Raw genomic sequence first — 16,833 nt, 5'->3', positions numbered from 1 at the left:
TTCCAGGAGAAGATGGAGAATGAGAGAAGGTTGTAGCATTTTGTAGGTAGAAGTCTGCATACTAGTATAATACTGCACCAGTACAGAAATATTGTAAAAAGAAGTTTCTTATTAAAAGAAGATAAAGACGAATTGCAACGGGTGGTTTTCACCCACATTAGGTTTCCACCTTATATCATGGTGTTCATGTGTGCTTCTGATGTGTGATGATCTTTTCTATTTTATTGCACCTATTTACTATACATAATGTTCTGATGCACTCATTAAAGATCAACTAACTAAATCATAAGCTTACTAGATATACACGAGTTGCATTAAACACAGTTGCATGTACACGCGGGTTCCCTTAACTAAAGTAGCTTATATGAATCTAAGTATGGAAATGAAAAAGTTAGTGATTTGATAATACTAATTCACCTCCCCCCCACCTTTCTCAGTATTATTTCCAACAAATTTCTGGGACCAAGGAAGGAACAATGAAAAATGGAGGAAGTGGAAGGAACTAAGTTACAGTAATGAGAATCCTTTGAAGGCCATGGTAGAGGCTCTCACTATGGACATAAATCACAGACAAATTCTAGTTTCCTCCTCACACGACCAATTAAGATGGGGGAAGAATAACGAAGGTAAATTTAACCTCAATGAGGCAAAACAAGCAATCACAGGTTTCAACTTTGTAAATGTTGATAAAGTCTGGAGAGAACTTTGGCAAACTCCTCACTGGATGAAAATAAAGCTATTTATCTAGCTTGTGCATCAAATGAAGATCCTAACTTGGGAAAACCTCCTAAAGAAAGGTTTCATTAGCCCTTCCAAATGTCACCTATGTGGCTCACATGAGGAAACAATTGAACACCTTCTCAACCTCTGCTCTTTTTCTCCTAAGGTTTGGGACTGGGTGGCATCAAGCTTCCAACAAACCGACAGGGACAATCTTAGCATATCTGACACTCTGAAAAACTGGAGGAAGAACTTCCCAGAGAATTAGATCATCAACAAAGCTTGGATGCTAGTACCAGGCTTTGTTATTTGGAATATTTGGAAAGAACGCAACAGGCAGATCTTCACAAGTAAAGCGAATGAACCCCAACATATAATCAATCAAATTCTAATACAGCTTAAAGAAACAGTTAAGATCCTTTTGAGGTCAATTCCCACAAATCCTCCTCTGCCTCACGAGGAGATTATTATTCTTAATTTGGGTCTTCAATCCATCAATCCTCAAGAAATAAGGAAGGAAGTGAAAACAATTAGCACATGGGACAGTAGATGGCAACCCCGTCCTCAGGGCTTCTTCAAAGTAAACATTGATGGAGCTTCTAAGGGAAATCCAGGGGAAGCTAGCTTTGGGGGTGCTATAAGAGATTCTCAGGGGCACACAAAACACATCTTCCATGGCCACTCGGAAAAGGGTACCAATAACATGGATGAACTTCTGCCTTTAGATCAATGCTTGGAAATCCTGGTAGAGGCAAATTTACAGAATGTTATCATTGGAGTAGATTCAGATTTAGTCATCAGAGCAGCCAAGAAGATTCACAATGGAACCTTTCCAGATAAAGTGTCGAAGCACTGGAAGCTACTGCAGATTTTTCATCGTATCCACTCTCACTTGTAAACCCTTAAAACAATTAGATTTGTTCATGTTAGAAGGAAGGCAAACATGCTTGTAGATCGGTTGGCCAACGAAGGTGTGGCCAATAAGGACAGGGATTCTCGGCATGTATGGGATTTGTCACCTGAAGGGAAACTGCGAGAGGACTGTTTCATCTTGGCAACCAAAGATTGGGATTTATGGATGAACAATGCTGATCGAAGGGATTCGGGAGACAGGAGTGAGGATGATATCACCTAATTTGTCTACGATTTTGGGATATGGTTGCTCTCCACAATTTTGTTAACTTTTGGATGAATGATGAAGGTTTCAAGTTGGGCAATGATGCAGAACGGACTGCCTAGGTGTATTTGGCTCAGCGGGTTTCTGTTGGCGACTCCAGGCGGAAGGCTCAGCAAGTTCTACAGGAATGTTCTGGATTTTTCACGAAACCATGATCTCAATACCATAAGTGGTATTTCGTGCGGGACTCAGATGGTATCTGGTATTTTGGTAGGTGCATGCGATTCCACTCAGTGGGTAACACGTGGCATCGAGAGGTGAGAGAAAACCACTTTCATCGCGCGGTTAACCTCCGCGCTTCTCGACCATGTGATATCCCCGATGACCATTGGATCGGGATTATGTATTCAACTGCAGTGATGGGTCATGCTTGTTGCCTTAGAGTTCCATACATGTTGCTATTTATTGGACCCAATTTAGAGTTGCGGTCGGGTCTGTTTGCAAGGGGCAGTGGGGTCCACTACGGGTCCCTGTATGGGCCCCGGGCTTTCCATGAAACCATGAACACAAAACCCCAAAACCGTATGTGGTATATCGTGTGGGACATGGTTGGTATCTGGTATTGTGGAAGATGCATGTGATTCCACTCAGGAGGTAACACGTGGCATCAATAGGTGAGAGAAAACTACTCTCATCACGTGGTTAACCTCCATGCTTCTCGTCTGTGTGATATCCCATTGGTCATTGGTTTGGGACTTTTCTTTCAACGGCTGAGATTGGTTATGCTTGTTGCACGATTATGGGTCCCTTTGTGGGTCCCTTTGATTGTTGATCGCTAGATCAGGGTTATGTATTTAACAATGAGGATTCGGTTTCGTGGACATTTTACTATTGCCTCCGGGTCTGTCTAGTGGATGCTGGAGGAACCACTTTGAGCTATTTGCAGGAACCTCTTTGAGCTTCGGTCTCTGGTTTTTTGCTGCCCCTTCTGTCTGGGGCACTTTGTATATTATGTAATTTGATCAGATTAATAGAAGGCTCGTCTCTTACTTATCAAAAAAAAATATATAAAAACTTAATAAATTTAATCAATAAAAATAGAAATAAATATGCAAATATTTATATAAAGAAATTTAAAATGTATATAAAATATAAATAATTATAAATTAAAATTCATTTACTATATTTATCACCAATGATTCATATTTATCATTATTATATTTCATAATTTTTTATAGATATATGAGCAATGTGATGTTTGATGTGAAAAAAAAAATGCAAATATTTATATAAAAAAAATTAAAATATATATACATTAATTATAAATAATTATAAATTAAAATTCATTTTCTATAATTATCCTTAATAATTCATATTTATCACCATTATATTTCATATCTTTTTATAGATATATGAGCAATGTGATGTCTAATGTATTTGTGTTTTTTATCTCATTGTTTAATTAGCTTGAGTATCTTATTATGCTCACATTCACACAAATAAGTTGGTCATTTATTATCATTTTGTAATTTTATTTTATGAATTATATTTAAATGTTATCATTATTTCCTAATAATTATATATACATCATTCATACACTTCTGTCATTATAGTTCTTAGAACTATTTTATCGCAATGAGATTGTATCCTTATTATGCTCCAACCTAAGTCCTTCACCCAACCAATACATGCATTAAAGGGTACTCCACATGTTAGTCAATCATGTTCCCTTCCTGAATATTGGCATCAAAATTAGATGCTTAATTTTATAATTACTTTTGTCATTATACGTGATTAGACACCATACATGTTAATCAATCATGTTCCTTTTCTGAATATTGGCATTAAAATTAGATGCTTGATTTTATAATTCCTTTTGTCATTATACGGGATTAGATTATAGTCAATGAACTTATTAAAGTTTAATATTTAGGTGAACTAATTAGATTATTTTTAATGAACTTTTAATATTTAGGTGAATTATATTTAAAACTATAAACATACAGGGTAGATGATATTTTGATATGTCTGAAATATGCATGGAACTTAGGAGTGAGCGACTATATATATAAGAGAAGGTAGAGATTTATAACTGGATTTTGAATTTCTTTATATTTTTTTTAAATTTTTGTGTTTTAATGGTTAGTTTATTATATATATATATTTGTGATAATTTTAGGCATTTTTAATTCTACTTATTATAAGATGAGGTATATAAAAAGCAACACTAACCATGCATAACAACTAATCACCATATAAGAAAAGAAATAATGGAATGATGACAATTGTTAAGTATGAGTAATATGGTACGCTATTATAATTAGAGCTTCTTATTTGTGCCCCTCCTAGATAGTGAGGAAAATCCCTAAATAAGGTCACATTAGATTGGAAAAAAGTGATAACCACCAAGGTGAATAAGGGAACAAGTATGCATCCAAAGTATCATGATCTATAATTCAATTTCAATTCATGATCCATGCTAGAATGCCAATAACATTAAATGAAAGAATTTGCATGCAAAATTTGCTAATGTACCTCACAATTGATAACTCAACCTCCCTCAAATGAAAAGGTTAGTCAAGTGGACAAGTTAATACAATAGTGGGCATGAGGCATTAGATAATGGCGAGGTTGTTGGTTAGAAAATTGCATCATATGAGTAAAAAATGTATCCTAAGTTTACCCATGCATGTGGATAGGTAATAGGTACCTCCCTAAGTACCCTATGTTATCTTCCTTTGGCACATTACACTTTCCTCTCCACACGTTTGCAATGATTTCTTTATTTTGTGTTCTCCAACCTTCTAAGGCACCATAAGGTTTTCCTCTTCACTATGCTGATATACATCTCGGGAATTTTTCTTTACATGGGAATGGAATCCTTATAGACTCCCAATGTCACCCAAAACCCACTCAATATCTTACTTTTAAATATCACCTACTTCTAAAGGGATTCACCACTTCCCAATATACTATTCAATTCAAAACAATAGAGGAGGCAAATCTACAAGGAATTATGTGATGCTTGCTATATCAACACAATAAAACACTTAAGAGTCCTAACAATTTCTACAAAAAATACCCTACATCAAGATCTTGATACATGATCAATTATTAGGATAGATTGTGTGCATTTTTCTATGTGAAGAAGGGTAGCAATTTTCGATTGCTCAGGCTTTTAGTTTTTCACTACAAATCATTCGTTGATGCAATATTTCATGGATCATATATTTAATTGCAACTAGTGCTAATTTCAACTATCTTGGTTATTAACCTATAATCTAAGGACCCTTATTTTTGTGTGTGTTTCCCTACTTTACCAGTAACTAAAGTAAGGATGAAGAAGAATGTCATACCCTATACAAACATGTGTTGTGCACATAATAATTTAAGTGTTATGATATTTCTCTGAAGGAGAAGTATGAAACAATATAATACAATGGTGATTTACTATGTTATATATCTTTCCATAGATAATGGTACAACCATAGTATTACTATGTTTAGTGAAGACAATTAGGTATTCACTTTGGATCGCACGTGGTACTTAGATTTTTGTTGTGCCCACTATATTAAGATTTGAATTCTTGTTGTTCTAAAAATTCTATACTATCTAAAGAAGGTTATAGTCATAGGATTGCAATCTTATAACTCAGTATAATATCCAAAGCTTTCAAAGCCTCCACATATCTATGATTGGTGTTACCTTCAATATTAATGATGAAGACATTGTAACCCTCCATGATCAATAGTAGGAAAACCCAAATCTTGTGAGACCATTTGTCCCCTCAAGCTTATCATCATAAGGACAAAGCATTAAAGGTGTCCCCTATATATGGTACTTAACTAAATTCTCCATTGTAGGAAATAGTTTTTCATTATTACCATATAGGAGGTATTTGAGTTGTAACAAGGTGTAGTCAATGACTTGAAAAACTCAATATAATTTCTCCTATAAATGATTTCCAATTACTTTAATCTCAAGACTTGTTGAAAACAAGAGGTCACTATCATTGCATTCATGCAAGAGTATATTGTCAAAAACCATGAAAATTTCAATTGCCAATGCAATTTAAATGTTGAAAAATGACTTTAGGCACTTGAAACAGATGCAAGTCTTGACCTAGACATTGAGAAGAGGCTTACAATATGCAAAGCATAAAGACATATCTTACCATATAGGACACAGGTAGAGAAAGTTCCATAGACTTTGGAAAATACATGGATATGTTATCTATAAATGGCCACAATGAACAAATGTAATTTACCTCATGCAAGGAAAATTGTATTATTTCACATTATTCCATTGCTAAACATTTGTTGGAAAAAAAAATCCTCATTAATGCTCAACAGATAATCAAAGAGGCTCAAAATGTCATTGCATAATAAGAAGTATTGTGATGAGTTAAACATTATTTATTTTGCTTCTTTGAGCAAGTTCATAAAAATTGATTGAACCCATTGACTAAATGTGGCCATGTTTTTCATATAAATTTTTTGGTCTATTGAATCAATTATCAAAGATATAAGTATCCTATTTATAAATTTTCCACTTTCTAAACACAACGCCGCTAGATATCATAATTTGAGATGATGATGAAGATCGCCATCTAATTTTATGTTCATAAGTAGGATAAAAATCAAGACTAGTGTATGAGATCCCCTTATTTGTGCGATGAAGGGAATCACCTCTACACAATGATTTGGTGTTATAGTGCACGAAGGTGCACATACTTTACCCCCCTTTGGATTTGAATTTGTGATCTCTTAGGATGAAACAAATGTTCTTAACCATTAAGCTCATATAAGTATGATTGATTATTATTAATATAAATTCAGTCACAATGGTAAATTCATGAATTTCATTTTTCATGGACATCTTGCTCACCAAATGATCTGAAAACGTAAATTTAAAAGTAATATAGATTTAGAAATGTTTTATCTTTCAAGTTAGAGTAAATTTGGGGCGTAAAATGGGATTCATAAAAAAAATTATATGAATGATTTGAAATTCATAAACCAATAGAGATTCAAGACACTGGGTCAACAATAATTGCTGCGTTGGATAGGTCAAATGTTATTATGCCATATTTTTATTTGGAAATAGTTAACTACATATAAACCTCATCTTGATTATGTTCTTAGTAATATCATATGGAGATGATAAATATTATTGAAATATTAAATATAATATTTTATTTTATCAATAGTTTGAGTTAAGAAAATAAAATAAAAGAACATCACACTAATTAAAATCATAATGCAATCATCTTAAATTATAAACAATCTCTCTCTCTCTCTCTCTCTCTCTCTCTCTCTCTCTCTCACTCACACACACACACATACACACACTAATACTAGCAAAATATATAATAATGTTAATACTAGTAAATTAAACTATTTTTAAGGTCACAACTAAGCCAGACACCAAATTGGTTTATGAGACCCCCTTGTTTATGGGACAAGGAACTTGCCTCCACATAGCATGTTGACTGCTAATGCTTACAATGTTGTAAATACTTTATCTTCTTTTGGATTTGAGCCTCTGAAATCTTATGAGGAAGTAGATGTCCTTAAACGTTATGCTTACTCATGTTGTATAATATAATATAATAACTAATATGTTTTATATAGAAATGGATATAATATAATATAATTATAAACCAATTTTTAAAAGTTAAATGTTTCATTACTTCATTGTAAAATTACAAAATCATTGAAATGTTATCTATCTTTGGCCTACCACTAGGGAAACCAGACCAAAGACAGAATAATTGTTTGTCAAGTAGTTTCCAAAAATGAGCTAAGATTAGCAACATGAAACTGAGAAGGATAAAAGTTTCCTAATAGTGGGAAAACAAACTATGAATATGAGGTCTAGTTTAGAGTATGATAGTAATATACAAAAGAAAAGAGGATAGTTATGTCAAAGGTGGGGAAAACAAAATAGCCAACAGGAACTAAAGTAACCAAAGTTATAAACATAGAAATAACTAAAAGAAACATGTAGTTCATGTAGATAACAAAGTTTCTAGGTCATAGGATGGTTTGCATTTTTGCAATGGGGCGTTGCTATCAATTTTGAACGTGAGCAACCCTTTTCATTGATTTCCATTAGGAGCAATTTAGTCCATCCAACTTATGTAGAATAGTGTTCTTGTCCTACCATATGCTTATCAATACTTATCTCAGTAACAACTTGACGTGCAAGTATAAATCCACAATATATAAATTAATGATTTTCTCTACCCCTAGTATTCCCTGCGTCAACGATATGGGATGCTGGAACATCCAACACCTTAGAATCTAAAACACCCTATCACTCACGCCTAACCTCATCCTCAACTACATGGATTTGTGATTGAATCTCAAGTGGGCTAGATAATGGTGTGTGGATGCCTCAACACAATACCTAGCTCTTGAGCTACCACATTACCGTGTTCTTTGCCACCCCATCGGCTTTTGCCTCACTAGCAAGTCATGGTAGTTGATGGAAGAAAGAGGTGGGCCAAACAAATATGCACCAAAGCCAAAAGGCTAGATGAAGTGCAGGTAAAAGAAGAGGTTGATATCGACCTCCAGGTTAATGAAAGTCGAGTGAGAGGTCATTGTGGTCAGCCTGCTTCCAAATTTAATGCAGACAAGGGCAAGAGGAAAGCATAAGAGAGGCAACCTGCTGAGGACCATAATAGGGAGGAATTGTGGCAAAAGGTCATGGTGGGTAGAGGAAACAACTAGGATATGGTTTCCAAAACAAAAAAAGAAAGCATAGCAATTTGCATGGAGAGGGATATCACTTTGAAGGATCTGGAAGTCCCTTCCACACAATCGAATTCAATGCATGGTGGCATGCAAGTTGGAAAGCAACTCATTCAAGACATAATTTATTGTTGAGACATGTCAAGTGATACGTTGAAAGGTCTTACTACCTAGAGCCAAACCTTGTCATCTGGTGTTCACATTTATGACATCAATAATCATCCCATTAAAAAATATCATTATAAACATTATAGATATAAAAGATATAAAGAAACAAAATACATAATATATATGAATTAATATAAGATATGAATAATATATATCTATATATATATAAATAAAATTTAGTTGATGTGGATAGTTAAAATGTTGTTATCCTTCTTATTTAGATTCAATTCCAATATGAAACTCATAATGTGAACATATCTTTATAATAACTTTAAATATTCTTGTTTAATTAACAATTTGACAACTTTAGAGATGATGACGCACTGGATAGAACAAAATCCTTGTGAGTTGGCAATGTGACTCACTGTGGGTTGTCAAATTTTAAGATTTAACTTATTTAACCGACTTGAAAAGATAAACTCACGACACTAACTTATTCAACCGACTTGTGTCGATGAATGTAATGACATCACGTCCTTTTATAGGAAAGTTTGAATGACCGTTGCGTGGCCTAAATCAAAAGGCCACCTCATGTTATAAAGGAACAAAACTTTAGACGTGGACATGTTTCAACCTTTCTAGCATGGAACTCGAAAAATCTTGGAGTGTTTTACACCATCAATTTATCTAAAGAATAAATGGTTTTATGGATAAAATCTCACATCTACAATGAGGAGGTGATTAAGTACATATTGGATGTAATATTATTTTAGACATTTTAATGGAATAAATAGGTGGTTAAGTAAATGATATATTTAACATATTGTTTACATATTATTGTTTATATTGTTTACCTATTATTGTTTAAATATGTGAGTAAAATGAAATGGTTAATTTATAATTATATCAACTTTATTTTTATTAAGGTTGAGTGCTTTATTGTTATTTAAATATTAATTTATATATATATATATATATATATATATATTTTTTTATTTTGAAAATTAGATATTTTAATAAATTGGTTGAAAAATTAATATAGTGAGTTATCAAATTTTGTTAAAGAAAGGAAGATTGTTATCAGAGTTTTATTATCTGTCATTTATTACATAGTAATTAGTTGTTTTTTTTATATTATTTATTGGACATTGGTTCAATGCTCTCCATGTATTTCGTGACATGGACTAATCGTATCTTGTGGATCCTAACTTTGGTGATTGTAACAGAGATTAATGTTGGCAAGTTTTAGTCCAATGACAATCGTGATCCCAATGACTGGTATCATAGCAACAAGTCCCAAGTTCAAAACTCATCCAACTCGCAGGGGGGACATTGTTGGATGCAAGTTCAACACTCCCCTTGTATTTCATGATATGGACTACTATCTCTCATGGATCCTAGCTCTAGCGGTTGTAACAAAGATTAATGCCTACATGTTTTGGTCTAACGACAATCGTCATCCCAACGCTATCAACCTTAGACATGCCAAAAATGCATGATTTTGCTACTTGGTAACTCAAATGATTTGTTACGTTGATGATATGGAGACCCAAAAATTTTGGTATATCTAATCACCACAAGGCTTGTATACCTTGGATGACTCTTTTTAAATGTTGCATGTTGAGCAGGTTTGAATTCATTATAGGTGTTCTCCACTTCCAAGCTCTATTTACCTAATGAAATTCAATGATCCTTAGCTGTACTCAACAACAAGGCATACAAATAAAAAAAAATCAAGATTCCTCCCATCACATTGCATATATGTTAAGAAGACATGGGTAAAATTAGTAAGTAGACGAACTATGTAAAGCATATTTATGCATAGATGACCATTAATTCTATATTCACCTTGGGAAGGTGATGAGAGATTGACCTACCTAAATAGATGCTCTAAGAAAGAATTAGAAATGTGTGATTACTATTTAAAATCTAATGATATATTAAACTCCCTAAATATATGATCACATTAAGAATATGAGATTGTATGATTATCATGGTTAATGGGGATGAATGACATAAAAAATATCATTCCTTTTAAGTTAATGCAAAAACATTTCACACAATCATGCAATTCTCAATACTAATACTTCTTTGCATAGAACAATTCAATGTTGAGTACAATCAAGGAACAAGCAATTCATCATGCATTAGTTTATTCATTCATGTATAAAACCACAAAAAATATTTCAGCAAAACATATAGAGTAGATGATAAACAAAAGGTTCATGTCACATCTCAAAACCCATGTGAAATAATTATGTTATATGACTAATATGATCACAATCACCTATAATTCTCTTAGAAAATAGATTAAAATGTTGAGCGGTAGTTAAGCAAAGTACTTCGAAATTATGGCATATAGTTTCCAAATGCTATAATAGCATCTTTTACCACCCATAGAATGACTTAATGCTTGGTGAGCCAATATGAGTTTATAGTGATCGCTTTGATCATGAAAAGGTGATCCAAGAAAAATAGGAAAGAAGTATCAGAAAGGAAAGCTACATTTCAAAAATTTATAAGTACTACACTATTATGGTTGTTGAATGTACTAAAACAAGGATGCACGCAAGTAAGATTTGATTCAAAGAAACGAAAAAACATTCTCACTATAGTGCAACTTAGATCTTCTAAATGGAAGATGTTACATCCCTATAGTAAAAGAAAACATGCAATAACAAGAGGCTAATAAGGTAAGTAGTATTTTGCATGCACTACTGAGAAAGATCAAGGTGAAATTAATGGACAATGATGGATTAAAGTGATGGGTTGTGAAGATTTATTCAATCATCATATGCTAGAAGTTTTCTTTGGAAAATAAACCTATAGGGCAATGAGTTAAGTCTTTGATATCAAATCCCCATGCCATAATTAAAAATTATTTTGTATCAACTGACCTTACCACTAATAAAAAATTTAAAAATCTTTCTGGTGAAAAGTAATTTTTCCAACCCTTTGATGAATACTTTAGAGAAAAAAATAATTTGAAACTTTCTAATGTTGGAATTTTGCAAGTCATGGAAAGTATATAAAACATGGGCAATATATAAAATGATTTAGGTTCCATCATAAACTTTGATTTGCCATCCTAGTAGATAAGCATGTATAATAAATGCATTTGTGGGCCTTTGATCTATCTCCTATATTAGAAGTTAGTTTAATAAAGCATCATTACACTAAATATTTATTATTCACCATACCGTATTCATTTTACTCAACTGATGACAAATTTTTGACATGCTAGCTTTTGACGAGTTGAATAAAGAACTTGTTAGGTTTAAAGATGAATTTTTTCTTATAAACTAATTTTCCTTTTTTTTCAAATAAAAATTTTACCAATTTTCATGTTAAAAAAAATAGTCTAAATTTTATAACTTAAATTTACTTTACATTAAAAGGTATATAAAACCTTTAAATAACTAAATATTTTTACATTAATATAGCTAAATATGTTACAATTTATGTATTAAAAACTATTAAAATTCATTAATATTTTTACAATTTAAAATAAATTTTTATTTTTAAAATCTCCCTGATTCAAATAAATGAGAAACTAAATTATTAAAATTATCGAAATAATTTCAAATATATATTAATAATCAAAATTCATCAAATCAACACATATATTAATTAACTTTAAAAAATGATAATAATAAGATTGATTGTTCATGCGGGAAAAGTTATATTGGAGAGACAGGGCGGTCTTAGAAAACAAGACTTCAAGAGCACAGAGCAGATATTAAGAATGAGAGGTCTCGTACATTAGCTCTTGCAGAGCACTCCTCCAAAACCAAGCATCATGTATGTTTGGAGAATGCCACGATTATTGCAAGGGAAGATCATTATCAAATGAGAAAAATCAAAGAGGCTATTGAAATTGTGAAGGTTCCACATAACCTCAATAGGCACAATGGAAATGAGATTAGTGGAAACTGGCCCCCCCTGATTAGACATATCAATCCCTCGAGACCTTTCGAGGAGTAGTACATCAAGTTTGTCCCCTACCCCATCCTTAATTTCTAAACTCTCCCTCCATTAGTTTATTAGTTAATTAATTAATTAAAATAATATAAAATAAAAATAGGTTAAAGAATTAATAATTACCTATTTTATTAACATTAAGATATTAAACAACTAATAATAAAAATAATATTCAAATAAGATTACTTTATAAATTATTAAAAATGAAATAAAGTACATCTAATATTTACTACTTTATTAACGAGGCAATTAAAAGAATTAATTTATTAATGAGACAATTAAAAGAACTAATATATTATTTATAAATAATATGATTTAAAATTAACATAAACCATTTATTTAATTATGTAACTATTTATTTAATTAAGTAACATAATATAATATAATAAAATTAAAATTAAAATTAAAAAAATTAGAAGGAAGAAATAAATTTATGAAATAAATTCATGAATTAATTATCTAATAATTCATATTAAAAATAAAAATTAATAATTAAAAATAAGTTGAAGAATTAATAATTACCTATTTTATTTAATTAAAGAATTAAAAATTAAAAATAGGTTAAAAAATTAAAAAAAATAATAATTACCTATTTTATTAACATTAACATATTAAACAACTAATAAATAAAAATAAAATTCGAATAAGACTATTCTATAAATTAAAAATGAAATAAAATAAATCTAATATTTACTAATTTATTAATGAGGCAATTAAAAGAATTAATATATTATTTATAAATAATAAGAATTAAAATTAACATAAACTATTTATTTAATTAAGTAACATAATATAATAAGATTTCATATTAAAATTAAAATTAAAACAAATTAGAAGGAAGAAATAAATTTATGAATTTAATAAATTATGAAATAAATTCATGAATTAATTATCTAATAATTCATATTAAATTAAAACAATAAAAATAAAAAGGGTTATATATTTTAATTAGTTGGCTTCTTTTTTAACTTATTAAGCCACTAGGTTTCTATTTGTCTGCCCTGGTCCGCAGATTCTTCTCTCAGAGTATCACTCATTTTCTATCCTGGTGATGGATCCCCTTTGGAGTTAGAAATGTCGATCTAATGAACAATATGCTGTGAATAATCTGAGTCATAATTTTCCAAAAAATGACCACAAAAATTTAAAATTAAAAATAATTAAACACTCTCACTTTGTATATAATTAACCATAATTAATTAAAAAAAAATCTATTTATCATTTAATCATTATACCGTATATAGATATATCATATCACATGTATCGGTAAATATTATAAATAATGCATCACTTTTTAAACTTTTTTGAGATTAATTCCTCGAATGTGCCCATACGTGACTCAATAAAATATTAATAACATAATGCAATTTTTACCTAAATTTTATATAAATTTCGATGCATTATCGATAAATGATAAATTTATGAGCAATGTGATGTCTTGTTAACCTAATGCAATTTTTACTTATAATTTATATGAATTTTAATGCATTTTTCTCTAAATGATAGATTTATGAGCAATGTGATGTTTCTTCCATTTATATATTTGGTCATATTGTTTAATTGAGCTTTTAAGTATATTATTAGTCCTTGTCATTTCGCAGATGGTATAGATTATAGTAAGCAGAATCCATCGATATAACATTAATTTTTGTTAGTTTTTATTTTGGTTTTATTTCGGTTCGCACTATGTGATTTGAAAACTATATTTTTCTTTTTTTATGGTTTTATTTGACCTCTTCCTGAGGCAAGAAGCTATAAGCATATAGTACCTTCGCTTGATGTCATTCATATTTCAGAACTATTAGGAATTGGTTTAAACTAATACTAGCACTAGTCTAGCACTATGAAATGCTAGCAGAGATTGGAAGCGTCAAAAAACTAAACTAATTTATAAGTGGTTGAAGTTTCCACCTGTTGCCACCCCTGCATGTTGCTTAGGTGTCTACCGTTCTGAGTCCCTTTGCTCTGTGCTCTCAAACTTGAGGTTGCTTTACCCTGTGCTGTCAAATTGTGCAGTTATGCATCATATGATAGTCCTTCATAGATAAGGAAGGAGGAGTAGGTCCTTAAAGACTTCAAACATGCCACTAAATGACTAACTATCAACGCACCTGGCAGTAGAAGCTTTGGAAGTGAACAACCAACCTTTGAATGAGACCTTGGTCCTCCATCGCTCAAACTCAAGCTGCAAAATTTAATGGAGAATTGTATTTGATCGGTTAAGGAAGCTCAAAGCATAATCCACAACTCCCTTGATCATAGGCGGAGGCAAGGAACTCGAAGACTAAGAAAGTTGATCATTCATCAGAGGTTTGTGGCCTTAAAGGGTTAACTCAAGCAGTTTTTTTAACAAGAATTTCCATTGCGAGAGAGAGGATGGGGCATTCTAATCTACTACTATGCCTAGGGTTTGATACAAAGAAAGATGAACGCTTTCTTTATTCATATCAGTGAGCAACATCGACCTTACCTATTTGTTTGGTCCTGAAAGGCCTCAAAGAGAGTGTTGCGGGATTTGACTAATGCTGAACTCCACGAGCTGCATTCTCGAAGGAATACGGGAAGCATATCCGGTCCAAATGCTCGAAGAGATGTTACTCCATTGGTTTCAATCCAATAACATAGTCAAAGCCACTACCTCCCAACCCATCCCTACGTGCTTGAAATATGAATGAGAAAAACCTGAATGAGAAGAGCCACTACCTCCCAACGCATCCCTGTGTGCTTGAAATCTGAATGAGTAGTTTCAAAATCTAAATGAGTAGAGCCACTACCTCCAAACCCATCCCTACATGCTTGAAATATGAATGAGCAGTTTCAACTACTACCTCCCAACCCATCCCTGCGTGCTTGAAATTTGAATGAGCAGTTTCAAGAAGTCTTGAATGATCTATTTGAAAATTTGAATCGGGAGTCTGAGTAAGTCTAGAATGATTATTAATCAGAGGGTGGAGGGCGCTGGTTCGCAGATTCTGCCTCTTAGGATACTTTCGTACCACCATAATTCGACTATTTTTTATCCCAAACTTCCATAATTCGATTGTTGTTGATCCTGAAAGTATTTTGTACGCTTCTGTCTAATCCACATACATCTTACAGTCTTGACGTGCCTGAGAGATGGGGGGAACCAAAGTAAGAATATATCAGAAGTTAGTGTTATCGAAGCCCCTTATCTTTTGATTTATAAGGTAGGGGTCAGGCAGCACCCCGAGAGCAGGTTGTTCGAGCGAGAACAGGTGGATTGACAGGATAGGCACGTAGGTAGAGATGACTAATAACAAGAGAAATTACAACAAACCTCCCTTTTGGTCGGGCCTCCCGTTGCCCAGAAAGGCCACCTGGTTTTGTTCTCTTTAACTAGGTAGAAACAACATAACATGAACCTTCCACACCAGTTTCTAGTTTCTTTGTCATATTACCATGTGGGTTGCATGCAAGCATGTCATGATTAACCACATTTATTTTGTTGTTAGTTGCTTTTATTAATTTATGTAGTTTTTAATTATATATTTTGTTATTTTTTTTATTAATTTATATTTATGAATCCTAATTTATATGTGGTGATTGTTAAAAACAGGGGTCATTTTCCATTGCTCATTAAAGTTGATCCTTGATCCACCATACTTTCAAGATCACTTTCCCTCTAGAGTCAGTTTACCATTAGTATTCTATGAGAGATTGCTTGGTACGTCTCCTTTTTGTGGGCATCAAGGGGAAATTCTTAGTTGTAGCGTTCTTTTCTAAAACCGACAAAGGGCAAAATCCAATAGATATTATTCCAGATTTCCAATAATATCAAATAGAAGGGACATTCGGGTTAATGAGCAGAGATGTAGAAAACCAACATAGGGGAAGTGAAAGGATAGATGAGACTGCAGCCATTATTCCAGCAAACTGGATTATTCTAGCAAACAGAGATGATCTCATTCCGGGTAAAGCTACTTCATCAACCTTGAAATTAGAATGACTTTTCGGTTTTTAATTCACATAGTTACAAAATTTGGCCAAATTGGTGAAATGAATTCAAAAATTTGTCAATCTGTCCCATTCAATCGAATTCCTGAAGGAGAAATTCAAAGAGCTTCCTGAAAGGATTCACCAGATCTAGCCTTTTCACATGTCGCAGCTTCGAGTGAGTTCATTATAGCT

At 32.2% G+C, this 16,833-nt stretch overlaps 1 pseudogene; it reads left to right on the top strand.

Annotated features, from left to right (window-relative positions):
- Positions 1-1,939: 1,939 nt before the first annotated feature.
- The window catches only part of LOC149165715 (AUGMIN subunit 2-like), a 43,911-nt pseudogene continuing 29,017 nt past the window's right edge, over positions 1,940-16,833 (top strand).

This window comes from Pinus tabuliformis, chromosome 5_1 (assembly GCF_031772625.1).
Source record: "Pinus tabuliformis cultivar Carrire ecotype Pingquan chromosome 5_1, CPIR1, whole genome shotgun sequence".
Taxonomy (NCBI): Eukaryota; Viridiplantae; Streptophyta; class Pinopsida; order Pinales; family Pinaceae; genus Pinus; species Pinus tabuliformis.
This window is presented reverse-complemented; position numbering and strand designations above follow the sequence as displayed.